This window comes from Eptesicus fuscus, chromosome 12 (genome assembly GCF_027574615.1).
Source record: "Eptesicus fuscus isolate TK198812 chromosome 12, DD_ASM_mEF_20220401, whole genome shotgun sequence".
NCBI classification, from domain to species: Eukaryota; Metazoa; Chordata; class Mammalia; order Chiroptera; family Vespertilionidae; genus Eptesicus; species Eptesicus fuscus.
This window is the reverse complement of record NC_072484.1, coordinates 21,741,830-21,756,821: the sequence shown is the minus strand read 5'-3', so window position 1 is coordinate 21,756,821 and position 14,992 is coordinate 21,741,830. Positions and strand designations below refer to the sequence as shown.

Genomic DNA, 14,992 nt, shown 5'->3' with positions numbered 1-14,992 from the left:
GGAGGGAAGTTGGGTGTGACCAGGCCTGCAGGGGAGGTCAGTTAGGGGCAAACAGGCTGGCAGGGGAGTGGTTAGGGGGTGATCAGACTGGCAGGCAGAAGCAGTTAGGGGCAATCAGGAAGGCAGGCAGGCGAGCAGTTGGGAGCCAGCAGTCCTGGATTATGAGAGGGATGTCCAACTGCCTGTTTAGATCGGGCCTAAACGGATAGTCGGACATCCCTCAAGGGGTCCCAGATTGGAGAGGGTGCAGGCTGGGCTGAGGGATAATCCCCCGTGCATGAATTTCGTGCACCGGGCCTCTAGTTATATTAATAAAATTATTTCATGTAATTCTTACAATAATAAAATAATATATGCATTGCTACTATTTCCACTTTACAGAAGAGAAATTGAGGCTTCAGGAGGTAAAGAAAAATTTTCTGAGATCAAAAAGATAGTGTGTGACATCACTGGAATTAAAATCTTGGTTTCTCTCCTACCATCTCAACTACTTAAGCACTGTGCTCCAGTCCCCATTGCTCTCAGATGTTTACAATGATTTTGAGATTTTTTTGGCAGTATCTTTCCCTTGTGCCTCATTTTCCATCTTCTAGCAACATAACTAGCCCCACAAAATGGCTAAAAAGTGATGGGCTCTATTAATGTATCCTGAGAAAAAATATGCACACTAAAGTTTTGCAGTATAGGGCAATTGCCCTGGAGTAAAGATGGTGCTATAAGAACTCATGTAGGTTTGGGGTGCCTTATATTCTGTGAAAACCTATAGGGGCCATATAATTTTGAAATATAACTCTTACTCATATTTCTTGAATATTAATTTCACTGATAAACTTTAATTTTTTTTACTGAGAGTAATATTATGTCCCTGAGGATGTGGTGTACCACAATAAGTAGCATTGGACTTGACTGAAAGTGGCTTACAATAAGAAATCAGGAAGTGGAAACAAGTTATCTGGAGGTGAATGGTCCAGGGAAGATTCAGTAGCTCACTGATGCCATCCAGTATCTGGGCTCTTTCTGACTTTCTATGTTCCTCATCCCCATTGCCATCACTTCATAGGCTCTCTTCACATAGGTTCTCTTCATTGTGGCAACATGCCAAGAAGGAAGGAAGAACTGTGTTGGGAGAAGTGAATAGAATCTTATCTGGATGCCTTTTTATCTCTGGAGGGTAGAATCATTCCTAGATGCCCTCTTATATTGGTAGTTTTAATGGAGAAAAGGAAAGAGGTAGAGGATAACCAAGATTGGCTCTAATCAATCAAGATCATAACCATATATAGGATTCAATACTATCCAAGATTCCAGGCATCTACTGAGGGCCTTAGAATATATCCCTAGTGGATAAGGGGGCGGGGGGGGGGGGGAGGTATTGGGCACATAGTTAATTTAGAAACAGATTTGCATTATATTGCAAGATGAAGGAAGTACCTCTGTGGGTAGATGATGTGGGTAGAAGTACCTCTGGTTTTACCATCACCACTCCCGCACCCCAATATCAAGCCCCTTCCCACATAAGGTCCTTGGCTGAGAGCTGTAGAGAATACATTGAATAGGATAGCACTTGCTTTCTAGGATTTCACAATTTAATCCAATTCAAATGGCACAGGTGATTTTGGAAGAGACCAGAAATCATAATTAAGGGAAAGTTTAAAAAAAACTGCATAAATTATAGAAAGAAAATGCCTATTCCCTCTTCCCCGATTTCATCTTGCGGTATATGCTAATTTGTGAGAAGGCTTTGATTTGTCAGATGAATATCTGGAAGCAGAATTAGAATGTGGGCAAGCTACACATTTGCATCTGTTTTAATCTTTGAGAGTTGCTCTACTAAATGAGAGAAAGAACTTAATTTTATTCTAGCCCTGAAAATTATTATGAGTGACTCACAATGAATGTTGCATTCTTTGATACTAATCATTTTTTAAAAATAGACTTGCAGGCTGGATTTCTTTCTATTGGATTCTCTTCCCGTGCTATTCAAAGTTATTAAGAATGTCGGCTTAAGATAAAAGGACGTTCATGAGTGATTGTTTATGTGCCACATGGATTCTCTGGGATTTGAACACTTAGATTTAATTCAGTCTATTCTATCATTCTGTTGTATTCCTGACTGCTTCTCTGGTTCTGGGGCTTTCGATGACCTTCTTAGGCACTTCTATTCTGCATTATTTTAAGTAGGCTTCAAAATTCATGACTAGGAAAAAGTAATTTTTCTAGCCTATCTCTTTTCCCCAAATAAAGTTCATTTCAAGCCACTGGACTCATTTATACTCCTAGCCATCCAGCCAGCCTACATTGTCTATTAAGACAATTCATTTAAAGCTCTTAGTATAACATCTGGCAGAGAGACTGGGTAAATGCTAAATAAATGCTGGTTATTGTTAGTGTTGGAATTAAGATTCCTACTACCTCCAAGCCTTAACTCAGGTATTCATGTTGTTAATGTGCAGACTCCGAAGCCAGACCAGCTGGAGCCTTATCCTGTCTCCAGCACTCACAGGTATTTGGGACAAGCTCTTTCATCTGTTTGCACTTAATTTTCCCCTCTGTGAAATGAAGATAACAAAAGCATCATCCTCACTTTTATTTTTTAAGGATTAGTTAAAAGACTACATCTAAGATGATTAGATTAGTGTAACTACTTACTAATTCTACTATCAATGCTACTACAATACCTCCCTCCCCTCCCTTTACCCACTAGGGATATATTCTAAGGCCCTCAGTAGATGCCTGAAATCTTGGATAGTATTGAATCCTATATATGGTTATGGTAAAGTTTGATTTATTATTTAGGCATAGTAAGAGATTAACAGCAATAACCAAGAATAAAATAAGAAGTTATAACAATTCTAGAGGCCCGGTGCACAAATTTGTGCACCTGTGGGGGTCCCTCAGCCTGGCCTGCAGGATCGGGCTAAAATCGGCTCTCCAACATCCCCAAGGGGTCCTGGATTGTGAGAGGGTGCAGGCCAGACTGTGGGATGCCACTGGTGCAGTCGGGGCTGGGGAGGAATGCGGGAGGTTGGCCAGCCAGGGAGGGACTGCGGAAAGGCTCCAGGGAATGTCCAGCCTGTGTACTAAGTCCCTATCAGTCAGATCCCAGCAGCAAGTGTCTGCCCCCTTGTGGTCAGTGCACATCATAGCGAGCAGTTGAGTTGCCTTAGCATATCATTAGCATATTACGCTTTGATTGGTTGAACGGATGACCATTTAGCATATTAGGCTCTTATTATATAGGATACTGTAAGAAAAGCTATATAAATGTGGCATTATAGTAAAATACTAGTAAGACTAACTTGAACATAAGCACTGCAGTGATAGTTGATCTGACAACTGAAAAGCCTATTAAGTGATTAATCGGTGGGGAGTATATACAACCTAGATACACTGGACAAAGGTATGGATTTTGTCCTGGGTGAAACAGAGGATGGCCTAAGATTTTTCACACTGCTCAGAATAGCATGCAATTTCAAACTTATGAATTGTTTATTTCTGGATTTTTTCATTTAATATTTTCAGACAATGGTTGAATCTGGGTAACTGCAAAACCGCAGATATGAGGGGACTATTGTACTACTGAAACCACCTGATAGTACAACTTCTATCAATGTCATTTAATACTAGAGGCCCGGTGCATGAAATTCATGCATGGGGGGTGGGGGGGGGTCCCTTCAGCCCAGCCTGCATCCTCTCCAATCCAGGACCCCTCGAGGGATGTCCGGCAATCGGACATCCCTCTCACAGTCCAGGACCACTGGCTCCTAACTGCTCACCTGCCTGCCTGACTGATCACCACTAACTGGCCCTCCTGTGAGCCTGATCACCCCTAACTGCCTCTGCCTGCCGATCTGATCACCCCTAACTGCCCCCCCTAACAGCCTGGTTGCCCCCAACTGCCCCCCCGCCAACCTGGTCACCCCCAACTGCCCCCCCCGCCGGCCTGGTCACCCCTAACTTCCCCCCCTGCCAGCCTGGTTGCCCCCAACTGCCCCCCCTGCTGGCCTGGTCACCCCTCACTGCCCCCCTCTGCTGGCCTGATCACCCCTCACTGCCCCCCTGCCAGTCTGGTTGCCCCACACAGGCTGCTGTTCAGTTGTTTGGTTGCCCCTCACCAAGCCCCCTACCAGCTGGGTTGCCCCACGCAGCCTGGTGTTCAGTTGTTTGGTCATCCCTCACTAACCCCTCTACTGGCATAGTCGTCCCACACAGCCTGCTGCTCAGTCATTTGGTTGTCCCTCACCAACCACCCCCTGCCGGCTTTGTTGCCTCACTTAGCCTGTTCAGTGCTCCGTTCAGTTGTTTCAGATGCGACAGCCCCTGGCTCTTTACATATATAGATTACTCCCACTTTTGTAGACATATATTTCCATCTTTTTTATAACCTGGATTCTCCTTATAGCCTCAAAATCTTTAAAGGCTGTATAACTTATTATCCAAAACACTTAGTGGTGTAAACACAATTTTAACAATTTCATGAATTCTATGTATCAGCACTGTAAGGACAGCTCATTTCTGCTCAACAGTGTCTGAGTCCTGAGCTAGAAGAATGGAAGAATGGCTCCATGGGGCATCAGCTGGGTCATCCCAAAGCTGGGGCTGGAATCACCCAGGCTCACTTACTCCCAGACTGAGGAGACTTAAACACTTGAGGGTTCACATAGCTGGGCATCTATCTTAAAACGTATGGTCTGCCATGCGGTCTCACCAGTATGGCAGCTTCAGGCAGGTAGACTTTTTACATGACAACTTGGGGATTCCAAAGTGAATGTTCCAGGAGGGAGAGGGCAAGGCAGAACTTACATTGCCTTTTACGATCTTTCTTCAGAAGTCATACAGTGCCAATTCTGTCATAGTCACACGTCCACCAGTTTTAGGGAGAGAGAGCATGGATCCCACCTCTTCAAGGAGGAAGGTGGTCAACTTCTCATTGTAAGAAAAGTCTATGAGATGGGAGCAAAAGTGTAAGCATAGGTGTGGGCATAGGTGTGGACACAGGCACACAGTTTAGGGCATCTTTATAAACTGAAGTCCATCGTGCCCAATCAAACCTAACCTTTAATATGAAGAACATCCGCTCTTTCCCTTTGCAGATTTCATTGTTCTCTCACACAGGACATTAACTTAGGGAACAGAGGGTCTTTGGCTTAGTTGTTGGTCTCTTTGCCTGCCCCTCCCTTGAGAAGAGGAGAGGCTGTATTTTCTGGAGTGTCCCATAGGGTCCTGAGCTAAGAGCACTGGAGGAGCTCAGTGTTATTTTCTGGTTGTTCGATGCCACTTGTTTTCTGCTTCATGACTCAGGGACACTTACTTTTCTAAGTCACATACTTAAAGAAAGTCTTCGTTTTCCTCACTAACTGAATTTTAGCACTATCTCTTAGGCTTCTAGTTTTCTGGAACTTTCCATCATCCATCTGGTATATTGATCTGACATTTTTATGAAATCATTCCTAACCCCACAAATGACTCGTTCTTGCCTATCATCTACAACCCAGATTTTTTAGCCTCATTGTAAGAGGAGCCATTTATTTACTTGCCCCTCCTCATTATCCTAGATTCTTGTTACTTCCACAATAAGATATTTTACAATCAATAAAATAAGTTCAAATGATGGACACCACACACACAAAAAAAACGATGTTCTACAATAATTTCCCTTATTTTTACTCCCATATACTGTAATGCTCCACTTAGTTGCTTCCTTTACATTTTCAACTTCTTTGTCATTTTTAACCTTTTGCACTCGGATGTCGAGTGTGACTCGACACAGTTAACATTAGAATAAAGGAATCGAGAAAAAAGCAAGTGAGTGCAAAGGGTTAAACCAAGTTTAAAGCTCTTACTCTCCTGAGAAAATCCTTTCATTCCTTCATATATTCATTGACACTAACAAAACACACACACACACACACACACACACACACACACACACACAGTACCTACAAAATAATTTTATAAAATTTTTAAATTACTAAAGTGTTGCATCATTACTGGGATTATGTTATCTGTATATCCTCATCATGTTCAGCCTAAATACAGGATTCTTGATTTCTAATGTGGTCTTCGCATTTTCATGCTACAAGCCCCTCAGATTGCATCCTATGTGATACATCAAATATATTTACTGACTAATGGGTTAAATTGTCTGACAGAGAGTCTGGATTATGAATGGGCAGTGTGAAAATAAAGAAAAGACTGCATACCACATGATATATTTTGCTAGAGGAGGAAACCAGAACCTCTAGAAGAAAAATGCGTAATGTTTGAAAATGTCACTAAAGAAAAAGAACTGCTAACATGTCTCAGAGAACTTGGATATGTTTTTTCTCCCCCTGTTTTTTTATATTGACCCACTTTGTGTATGCCTGACAATGGCTAAAGGTGTGTCTCTTTCCCTTGCATTTTGAGAAAACTGAAGAAGCATCCATGAGAAGAGGAAGCATGATGGATCTTAACAGCAATTGTGTAGAGCTGGTTGCCTGGTGAAACTGTGAGTCTATCTTTATATTTGGCCATGTAACCTACCTTGGGTCGTCATTAGAATGACTTCCTCTTGTTTTTCTGTGGCTCAGCCCCTATTTTTATAGTATACTTTAGAGTAAGAGTGCTGTCATGATGGTACCAGTAGATGTGATGGCTTTGTAATGTATCAAGGTGGCTAGCCAGAACTGTACTTCTCAGAATTCCCTTTTTGTGTGTTTCTTGTTACGATGGGCCATCAGAGATATTTTCATAGGAGGTTTGGTGGCTGGAGGTGACATATCAGCCATATGCTTTTACTTTTGGTTGGTGGGGAAGATGCTCTAGTCATTTAACCTTGTCATTGATCTAGTAATTCCCCTTGTTGCTGCAGGGCAGCAGCTAGGCCTGCATCTGTCCCACCTTCCCATCGATCTGCCTTCAACTTCTCTGATTCTTGAGCCAGGTGTATGTTTATTTCATGACAAAGAGCTCTGGCTTCTGCAGGACATCCACAACACCAAAATGAGAGGCAACAAGACTGCCATGAATTCCAGTTCCTCCTTGTGGGCTCCTGCTGGTCTTTGACCTCCCCAACTTTACCTCTATTTTCTTTCCTAACTGCCTTCCCTGGGGACTTCAGGTTTCAGCATTAGATGCAAAAACAAGTCTTATAGAGGCAATTTAATGAGTTGTTGCAATATGAGTTGTTACAGATCAAATCCCTGCAATGAATCGATACAAACATGGATGTATAAACTGAGTGGTTCTGCTTCTGTGAATAAACCTTGACTGATACAGTAGATTTTATGTATTATTTTTCATAAAATGAAACACATATAAGTTTCAAGAATAATGTGTTATTTTTAAGTGGAGAAAGGATGATGTAGAGTTTGGTTCAAATGTTGAGGGCTCTAGACCTCCAAGGTATAGATCACCCTTTCAATATATTCCATTTCTCGCTACTGTATGTGGTAAGAAAAAAAGTCCAAGCTAAGACAAGCAGTGTACTACATTATGGTGATTCTCTTTATACTTGATCTTCAGGAGATGAAACTATTATTTTAATGTTTTTATTGATTCAGAGAGGAAGGGAGAGGGAGAGAGAGATAGGAACATCAATGATGAGAGAATCATTGATTGGCTGCCTCCTGCATGCCCCCTACTGGGGATTAAGCCTGCAACCTGGACATGTGCCCTTGGCAGGAATCAAACCGGGACCCTTCAGTCTGTAGGCTGAAGCTCTATCCACTGAGCCAAACCAGGGCAAGATGAAACTATTTTTTACTGGGATTTTTTCCCCTAAAGGATTCACTCTTTGTTGCCATTCCTCTCATACCAGAGAGTTTCCCAAGCTCTGCCTTATTTCTTCTCATATCAAACTGCACATAAAAGAGACCCCATCTATGTATTTATTTACTCAGACCTTTGCTTTGGAATTGAACATTTTTTCAGTTTGAAAATAAATTTACTGTTCTGCACCTTGAAGCGAGAAATCAATCTCAGCTTCCAATAGAAACAGGGAATTTTTTGCTAAACTGGTAGCCCTGAGAGCAGAACTATGCATATTGTAGGAGTGTTTGACTCTATTTGGTTCCCCCTGCGAAAGAGCATTGCAGAAACACTTAATAATAAATCCGCCATCTTTCCAAATCTACTTACAATTCACTATAACAATGAAGTCAATCACACAAAGGCAAATGTTCCTTGCCACATTCTCATTCAATGACTGGTGACTGGAAAGTCACTTACTGTGCCCTTCTGCTAGAATCTCCTTACATATGCTCAATTCTTATAGTCTTTGACTCCCACAGATATCAAATCATCATTTCCTCCTATCATGTTGACAAACATTAACTATTTCTAACCCAAGTCATGGTAGTTCACTGTATACCCATCACACTTCCATTAAATTCGTTTGGAGTCTATTGGTTATATGGAATAAAGCAGTAGATAGAATCATGTTTTGGGGTTTTGTTTGTTTGTTTGTTTGTTTTTGCTTATTCATGTGTTGCTCTGGCTTCTGTTCCTTGAGCTTATAGAGCTGTCACAGCAGCCGCTGTGGTGGGGAAGGCGAGGCAGAGTCATTGCTATAAGCAGCGAATATTCAGGATCCCTCCTAGAATCTTGAAACTGGAAGGGGTCAGGGAGAGCTCCTTCATCCTTTTGCACCCCTCTTGATTTGCATATTGATATAAAATCCAATATGATGGGGAGATGGTTATACTGATATGGAATCAATTAGAAGTCACATATGGGTGTACGTGGAATCTAAGCATTAACATCCTTCATCCTCAAGATAGCCATATTGGACCTAAATGGCATTTCTGAGGCCACTTTGAATTTTGGAAAAAGCACCAACTTTGTAATTGGCCTGACCTGGCTCAGATCATTGCTTCAAATACTTGTGATATTTTCATTGGGTAAAAAAATTGGCCTCAGTTTATTAATTTATACAACTCAGATAGTAATGCCCACCTTTCAGGGATGTTGTAAAGATAAAAAAAAAAAAATCTAAGAAAATCATCTGACTCAAGTTCCATACATCCTAGGTCATGTTGTAGAATTTTTGGGAACTTAGCAGAGTGTTAGCTTATTGTGATCATAACTTGGTGAGGACCTGCAGACTGAATGGGAAAAGATGACAAGGAGCACTTGACAAAAGTTTCTATGAGTTATAAACAAGAATCAGTATTATGAAGCAGCAATAGATAGGTCATTATTCACAACATTCCCTATGGTGTATATTTGGTATTCCCTGACCTTTGACATGTTAATCTGTCTCTCTAAACTGTTGAGACTGGTCAGATGTCATTTCTTGGAGAAATGACTTCCCTTAGATTATGGTGGTGACGAGTAAGCCAGATATCTATCTCAGATTGGGGAAGTCTCCTTGCCCTTTTTGACACATGGCTTAGGTAATTTATTTTCAGCAGTCACTTGGTAATCCTCCCTTGTGCATAGTGCAGCGGTCATCTATGAGTGAATGGAGTGGGATTTGGATATCAAACCCCTATGGCTTGAGGTGGGTATCTCACCCTTCCACAAATCCATCTTCATCATTTTTAGACAGTGGAGGAAGGAGTTCAACCATTTATTTATAAACTCAAACTCAAGAAGAAAGAACGTATGTCTTTGAATAGCCATAAACTGCTTTTGCTTTGTTGAAAATTGCTATTTATTTCTTGCCTGTGGCTTGGTAATACAGCAAAGCATTTTATACTGACTATTGGGTCCTTGATAAGCACATCTGTTATAGCTTCAAATTTAGTATTTTTGGAATCCGGTGGAATACGTTTGATTGATTTAATTCATTGATGCATTTATTCATTATTGAGAATATTGGCACCTGATTGGTGATCTTAACCCCTGCCCCAACTCTTTCTTGCGTCAGGGATGATATGGATGTCAGGATTTTTCAGTTCTGCAACTTCCTTAATTCCAATGACCTTCACCTGCACTGAACTTCAGTGATGCACTTCTTTGACAATACCTAGAACCTGAAGCTGAGCCACCGCTAAAATCTTATTCCTAGGCTACAAAATTAAAGCTTATTGTCCCTGACCCTTTCCACATCAGTTCTTTAGCCTCATTAGCATACTAGCCTTTGACACCTATCTATTTCCTGCCTATCCTCCTGAGACCCCTTGTACATCACTTCAGCTATCTTCCTTATCTTCATTGTCATCAATGCATTCCAAATCTCGATTCTTCTAAATTTTTTTTTTCTTCTCAAGGTGCTATTGGACACCATTGGAGAAAGTTACACAGTTATTTTTATTCATGCCACTCAGCAGGACATGTTAAAGAAATTAAACACCAACTTAATTTTGTGTAGAATAATTTGACTCTGCACCTAAGTCTTATGAGGTTGAACAGTAAAAGTACATTTACAACATAAGTTGCAGGAGGATATTGGCAGCTTTTATTTTCTCTATTGAGGAGTGGATCTGGGATTTCAGTGCTAATAACTGTATAGTACCACTAGCTCATGACCTCAAAGTACCTTTCTTTGTAGGTTTGCCAATGGCTCTATGAAGATAAATGCTATGTGTCTGTGCTCTTAGGAGGCAATTTCTTTGAAAAGCAAAATTAGTAGTTTCCCCACTGGCCTCTATGCTCAATTCCTTCCATTTGGGATGACTTTATAGATAGACCTGTAGCTTCTGCTAAATCTTATAAGCTGGAAATGGGAAACTGGCACAATCAATTATTCCTTTAGCTTTCTCTATGACCTATACACTGAAAATGTCATCTGATTTTATCTGGAACAGTATCTACTAGAAGGTCTCTACTCCTGAAAGCTTTCTGAGTTTGTCTACCCACTGCTTATCTAAACAGCAACAACAACAAAATAAACACTGTTCTTCAAATAAATGACCAGAAAACTCTAATTCAAAAGACTCTATGAAATATAATTTTTTTTCATGGATGTACATAAATGTTATATGTAATGTGCCCAGAAGACCAACCTTAAACAATATTTTTGCAAGTAGTGAGATGTGGCTTCCATTATTTTGACTCTTTTATAATTCTTCTCTTCATTTAATCTTCTATATCAGTTTGTTATTGCCATGTAACAAACTGCCCCAAAACTTAGTGGGTTGAAACAACAACCAATTTTTATTTCTTATTATTCTATGGGTTGGCTAGGTGGTTTTTGCTGACCCGAGCTGACTATTAATGCACCTGCTGTGTTCTGTGGGTTGTCCAGGAGACATTGATCTTGGCTAAGATCTCTCATGTGTCTGTGGCTTCAGTTAAGATATTTAGACAGATTTAACTTTGTTCCTTATGGCTCATACTCTTTCAGGCTAACCTAAAATCTTTTCATTAATAAATCAGAAGAGCAAAAGAGAGAACAGAAGTGTGCAAGGACTTTGGGGAATCCAGATTCAGAACTTGCTCCCAATCATTTGCATCATACTCTATTGGTCAAAGCAAATCACATGGCAGTCCAGATCACAGGGGTGGCAGAAAGACCCCTCGTCTTGATGGGGACAACTGCACAGTCACACTGCAAAGACTGTGAACACAGGGAAAGATAATGTGTTGGGATCGCATTTAAAAGCAGTCTCTTTCAGTTTTTAGGTGTGCTGTAACTTTAAAACTTTCAACCTATAAACTCCCAAACACAGCTTTTTGTCCTTCAACTTGTTTTTGGAAAATCATCTGAGAAAAATATTGATAGAAAGTTGAATGTCTCAAAGCTGAATGCGCTATCTTTCTACATGGAACATAGTACTGAAGAACTACCCACCTCCCCAAACACATACTCACAACATAGAACCTCTACACCACAGAACATTATGCATAAGCAAGTAGTTCCAAGAGCATTCTGCATGGCAAGGAAAAATTATCAGAAAAATTCCTTATATAATAACAATAGTAATAATTACAAATGATATAACAATAATGTCCATGTACATTTATTGAGCACTTACTATGCTCTAGGCTCTGAGCCAAAAGCTTTAATTCATGATTTTATTTCTCTGTGGAAATTATTATTGGTATAATACCCATTTTATAGATGAAAATATGGAGACACAGATGGATTAAGTAATGTACACCCAGTCCCCCAGTTATTTGATGGATGTGCCAGGATTTGCACCTGCACTTCCCTACTGTAAAGTGAATGCTCTCCACTATTGCATGTATGAACCTACAGATGGCTTTATCTACCAATTAAGGGAAGCTTGATCCCATATTACTCTCCACCACTGCTTCTTAACCTTAGTACTGACATTACCTGCTTAAAAAAATACTGATGCCTTGATCCTACTCCTAGATATGCTGATACTTGTATTGAGCATGGAGATTTTAAAATCTCCCCATGAGATTCAAATATGCAGTTTTGCCAAGGAAAATGTGATTTCCAAGCCAGCATCACATGAGCTTTTCAGAAATGTAAATTGAGTCAGAATGTTTGGGGTGAGACTCAGGAATCTGCATTTTTAACATTTCTCTAAGTGAGTTTGATGGACATGGATGTTTGAGAATTACCACTTTACACCAATGATAGTCAACCTTATACATCAGAATCCCCTGGAGAGCTTTATTGAAACTGGAGATGCCCAGTCCCTGCCCCAGAACTACTGAAAGTGTATTTTCATATAAGACTCCAGCCAGTTCTGATGTACTCAGGATTGAAAACCACATCTTTATATTCAATAGATTGTCCTGCTTTATACATTTCCACTGTGTGGACATTAAGATATATTAAGCTGACACCGTTTTTCTCCCTCTCACAAGAGGCATAAACATAAGGAACACAAATCTCTATTCCAAAAGAAAGGTCTGGTGCTTAAAGAATCACACTCTTTGATGAGAACAGAGCCTGATCCTGCAGGATTAAAGAAATGACAGATTGATTGGTATCTCAGCTATAATTAGTAGGCTATAATGTCAAAGAAATGGCCAAACTGTGAGCACTGAAATGAAGCCACCCATGACCCCAGGACCTGTAATGCACATCCCAGTAGAAGCCTGGCTATAGCCATTATCCTTTCTAGAAATAAATCAAATGCCCAGGCATAACTGACTTTAAGATTAAACTCAGAAGCTGATGTCTGGCATGGACATTGGATTTCCCATGGCAAATAAGAAATCACATTCTACTTCTTCCCAAAATTGCCATGTTCAATTTCTGTTGGCATATCTGAAAAATACTGGCCCATTACTAATTGGCCCCTTAGCTCTCAATCCAGAACAGAAGAAATGAGGTTCAGAAAATATTTCTATTGCAGGTTAGCTAGAAACTTTTAAAAAATGTCTCCTCTAGTAACTTTACTGAGAGCCCTCCATGTAGGACAAAGAATTTATATATCTTTAGGGAACATACATTTTTTTTAAATCAGCTTTTTTTTTTCAATCAAAATACCTTCAATTTTCACATTTTTCAATTAGTTTATTACCAAATAACAAACAATTACTAAGTTTTTATTGGTTAGAAATGCTGTGGGGGATTTAAAATAATTTGTGCATAGTAGAAAATGCTATTCAAAGGGTGATTTCCAGATCAGTAGCATTAGCATCACCTGGGGTTTTGTTAGAAATGAAAATCTCAGGTACCCACTCAGCCCTACTTTTAATAACATCTCCGGGAGATCTGTATGAGATTGCAATAGAAGATGCAGTCTTCTCAAGGCAGTTGAAAAACCACTATATATTGTACATCCATGAAGAGTTAAATTATATTAAAAATCAAGGGCCAAAGCATGATTCATTCTCTCAAGATTCTTAAAGATTAGAGATAAATTAATGTGGCAAGTTGAATAATAATCTTAGGACAGTCCCATAGGAGCAGAGCCTGAGAAAGGGATTTGGAACAGGTGACTTATTCTGAAGGTTTCTCTGAAGAAAGAAAATGAGAGAATCAGGATGGGCCAGAAGAAGAAGCTAAGTAAAGATGTGGTCCTAGCTGAAGTCAGCTTTTCCTAAACTGTGTGAGCGAGTAGTTGGCTGTGGACTGCCCTTGGGTTGGGAGGACATAAACTTTTGGCCAAGTGGCTTGAATTGAACTATGAGCAATTCTCTGAAGAAGATCAACTGTGAGATGTTGGTAGCCAACACAGCAGACGGAGGATGGGTACACTGGCCATTAAAGGGAATCTGGACAGGGTACCAACAACATCCATTGGAAAAATATAAAAACAATACAAAGAATTCAGGTAATGACTGTCAGGACAAAGTAGCTCACTTGTAATTATCTTTTATGTGTTGAGAGGAAGAAACAGTCACTGTGTAATCGTGGTCTGAGAAGATGTCACAGAGAAAGTAGATTTTAAACTAGGCATCAGAGAACCTAGTCATCTTTCCCTTTCCAACAACAGCATTTGATTTTTTTCTGCAGAACTCTCACCTCCTCCACCATCTCCACATATAGTTTGTGATCGTCACAACACCTCAAACTGTAGGGTTGGCTGTAAGACTCAGGTGTATCCATACAGTACATCATATCCCTTTGGCTGTAGGGATTGGTTCTGGGATGGGGACTTAACCAAAAATAATACCAAGGAGAGGCCCAATAACACATTCAGCTTTTAGGAAAAAGAATGCTCTCTCTTGTTCTAGGTTGTGGAGCCCAAGAATAAGGTCAACTAAGAAAACAGCAAGAATGAGAGACAGCCGGCCAGTGTTGCTCAGTGGTTAAGCATCAGCCTATGAACCAGGGGGTCACCTTTTGATTCTTGGTCAGGACACATTCCCAGGTTGCAGGCTCTATCCCCAGTGGAGGTGTGTAGAAAGCAGCTGATCAATGATTCTCTCTCATCATTGATGTTTCTAAATTCAATTATATGTATGAGAAAGAGAGAGGACACTTGAGATATGATTATATAGAGCATGAACCCTGACCAATCCCAGGGACTTTTTAGGAAATGTGAGCTAATAAATTAATAAATTGATTTTTTTTTCTTAAGCCATTTTGAGCCTGATTTTCTATGTATTGCCATGAAAAGTATTCTAGGATTTAGATATAAACTCAGCTTCTCCTGTTTTTAATTTTCCTTATGGTCTTAAAAAATGAATTTTC

At 40.2% G+C, this 14,992-nt stretch overlaps 1 long non-coding RNA gene across 1 annotated transcript in view; it reads left to right on the top strand.

Annotated features, from left to right (window-relative positions):
- The window catches only part of LOC129151007 (uncharacterized), a 38,695-nt gene extending 33,452 nt beyond the window's left edge, over window positions 1-5,243 (top strand). Inside the window, exon 3 of the long non-coding RNA XR_008557808.1 lies at window positions 5,234-5,243. This is a non-coding gene — a long non-coding RNA (uncharacterized LOC129151007). The remainder of the gene's footprint in view (window positions 1-5,233) is intronic.
- The last annotated feature ends 9,749 nt before the right edge of the window (window positions 5,244-14,992 follow it).